This window comes from Hemicordylus capensis, chromosome 3 (assembly GCF_027244095.1).
Source record: "Hemicordylus capensis ecotype Gifberg chromosome 3, rHemCap1.1.pri, whole genome shotgun sequence".
NCBI classification, from domain to species: Eukaryota; Metazoa; Chordata; class Lepidosauria; order Squamata; family Cordylidae; genus Hemicordylus; species Hemicordylus capensis.
In genome coordinates this window covers 130789415-130792771 of record NC_069659.1, presented here as the reverse complement: position 1 = coordinate 130792771, position 3357 = coordinate 130789415, and the positions used below count along the sequence as shown (strand labels likewise).

The 3357-nt window shown below is 44.2% G+C and overlaps 1 long non-coding RNA gene across 1 annotated transcript; it reads left to right on the top strand.

Moving 5' to 3' along the window:
• Positions 1-300: 300 nt before the first annotated feature.
• On the top strand, positions 301-3092 carry LOC128349249 (uncharacterized). Its single transcript, XR_008318661.1, has 3 exons — positions 301-341; positions 1169-1396; positions 1990-3092. It is a non-coding gene; the product is annotated as an uncharacterized LOC128349249 (long non-coding RNA).
• The last annotated feature ends 265 nt before the right edge of the window (positions 3093-3357 follow it).

The following is a 3357-nucleotide window of genomic DNA, read 5'->3' as shown; positions in this document are numbered from 1 at the left end:
TCAGGCTGCAAAAGTATCATCTGACCTGCTGTGCTAGAGTTGCAACAACCCAGTCTTATTCATCATATGCCAGAGAGTGTTGTAAGGCTGAGAGCAGACTGGAAAATACTCATGCTCAGCCATGAAGTTCAGTGGGTAACCTCTCTGAATCTAAAACACCTTGTGAGGCTACAACCAGGGGTGGATTAAGCATTTTGCTGCCTGTAGGTGGCCAAGGATGTTCCACACCCACCACAGTGGGGAGGGGAGGGGTGGCGAAGAGGAAACTCCCCATTTTTATTACTAACTGCCACTGCAGTGGCTGGATGGAGGCCAGTGAAGGCCACATAGCGGTGGCTGTGGTGAGCACCAGGGGATGAGAAGCAAATCCCCCCTTTATATTCAAATACCCCTGCACAGCAGAATGGGGCAACCGGGAAGGTTGTGGTGGCGGGGGGGGGGAGGAAGTTTTCTGTTTTAACTTAAGGAAGACATCTGTGGAGGCATTGGAGCAAGGGAGAGCTCCTTCCAGATCCCCTCCTCCTTCTCAAATGAGTGTACGCCTGGAAGCAGCCTGGCCAAAAATGGGCTGCTTTGGGGCCTGCCACTCATTTGAGAGGGAGGTGGGGAGGTGGAAAGAGCTCTCCCTCGCTCCAGGAACTGGAGTGAGGTGAGGGGGAGCTCCTTCAAGGTCCCCTCCTCCCTCTCAAATGAGTGGCATGCCCCAAAGCAGCCTGTCAAAAAATGGGCTACTTTGGGGTGTGCTACTCATTTGGGAGGGAGGAGGAGCAAGGGAGAGCTCCTTTCAGCTCACCAGCACCGGCAGTTTTAAAAGTTGCTTTTAAAAAAGAAAAGGAAAAGGTTAAAACTAAAGGAAAAAACCAAGATCTGCCACTCCTCCAGGATTTGCCACTGTAGGCAGTTGCCTACTTCGCCTCTGCAGTAAGCTGCCATTGGCTACAACAGTGGGTGGGCATTTACACTGCCCTAGGCTCCTTGGAGGAAGGGCAGTAGAGAAATAAAATGGATGCCTCTTGCTGAGTTTTGTGTGACTTACTTAGCAAATATGCTTAAATTGCTGCCTTAACTGTCTTTATAATGGAAAATCTTAGCTGCAGACCAAAGGAACTGTTTACACATGTGTAAGGTGACTGTGAGCTGTCAAGGTACTCTCTCTCGCCCAGTGCAGGTCTATAACATTTGCTGCCTGAAGTAATTTTGGAGCATGGACCTAAAGGCCTTTGGAGGCCCCCCTTTCTCCTGCAAATTAAGCATCATCATGCTCCTCTGGGAGACCACACCACTCGGGACAGACTAAAGAGGATTTGGGGGCTTCAAGGGGCTGTGGAAGCCCTGGACTTTGGCCCTGAAGTCCAGAAATAAGAGCACCTCTGCCTGAAGTAGAACCTCAGCCAAGGTACTGGGTAATTTCCATCCCTTTCCCTTTCCCTTCCCCTTGCTCTCTTTTGTCTGTTAAAATCATGCCTCCCTTCCTTCTTTCATATATCTTTCTCTTCCTAACGGAAAAAAGAAGAAAGGGGATGAGGAAAAGAAGCATGGTGCCATTTTATTTATCATTTATTTATTAATTATATTTTTTTACTACCCTATCCAAAAGTTCTGGGTGGTGCACAACAAAAAAATAATAAACTAACAATCATTTTAAACAATCGGCTTAAATTTAAAAACAGTTTAAAACATTCAAGAACAATTTTAAAATGGAAGGGCCAAACAAATAAGTTTTAAGGGCTCTTTTGAAGTCTAACAAAGATCTCAAATCACCAGTTTGTGCCAGGAGTGCATCCTATAATCCAGGAGCAGCTGCAGAGAAGGCCCGGTTCCGAATTGTCACAAGACATGCTGGTGGTAACTGGAGACAGACCTCTCCAGATGACCTTAACATGCCATGGGGATCATACAGAAGAAAGTGATCTAAGGTAACCCAGACCTAAGCCATTCAGGGCTTTAAAAGTAAAAACCAGCATGTCATTTGTCTTCCTTTCTCTGAAGGCCACCTGCTAATAGAGTGATGGTTGAGTTGCAGTGCTGTCCCTGATTACTGACCGACGATGTGCTACATGAAGTGGACAGCTTCACCTGCTACACGAAAGAGCCAGCCCTGCTCTCGCCACTTGTCATGACTGTATCTCCCATTGTTCATGAAAAAAATTGTTTCAAAAAGGGGTACCTTTATCAGATGTGGGACATAGGATACTGCCCCTTCCATCCATGTGCAAAGTTCCTTTGGACCGTTGGGTTTGTCCTTGATATCAGCACTCAGGTTTCCCCAAATTAAATATTTGATTTCAGATTTGAAACCGTTTTGATGAGCAAAGCCAAACACACACAGTACTTTTGCCTGACTTGAAAGATTAAGGCAAAAATGGTGGGTCTTGTTCAGACAAAACAGCTGTGGAGTCTGAGGGGAGAATTTTGACAAGACTCGTGAAATTTCTTGGAATGAGGGTAAGGCTGCACCTCCCTAATTTGTTATCATTTTTTTCCCTAAAGGAAAATTTTAAGTCAAATTTGTAGGTTCCTACTTGATCTCTGGCTTTGAGGAATTTTAAGAGAAGCAATAAAATAGAGTTTTAATAAGGTTCATGAAAATACTCAGTGATGTTCACCACATCACTGCATTACATAAGAGAAACAATGGACAACAAATGTTCATTGGAGCTCATGTTGACTTACTGTGGTAGCTGTGCAAAAAGTAAATTTCAGGGTAGGGTTATTAGGAAATCATAATGCCTTTATATACAATGTGGAGACAATGGATAGGAAGAGGTTTTCCCCTCCTATAATTCTAGAACTTGTGGTCACCCAAGCAAATAGATGGGCAGCAGAGTGATTCTACTCTACTGGTGATTCTATTTATTGAGATGAGGAGAGCAACTGGCTCATTCCAGCCCCAGCACAGTATCCCTCCAGCGGCTGATGCTGGTGTCCATCTTATGCTTCTTTTTAGATTGTGAGCCCTTTGGGGACAAGGATCCATTTTTTAAAATTTATTTTTCTCTATGTAAACAGTTTTGGGAACTTTTCTGAAAAGCAGTATATAAATATTTGTCATTGTCATCAAGATAGACAAAATAAAGTACTTCTTCACACAATATGCATAGATGTATAGAGTTAGACATGTATAAACTTACAGAGTTTATTGACACATAATATGGTGATGGTCCCTGGCAATGCGGGCTTTCCAGGATAATTGGACAAATTCATGGAGGTTGGGTTGATTGACAGCTACTAGCCCTGACAGCTAAATGGAACTTCCAGGTTCTGAGGTAGTATACCACTAAATACTAGTTCTTGGAAGCAATGATGGGGGAAAGATGCTGCTTTCATGCTCTGCTTCTGGGCTCCCTTAAGGCATCT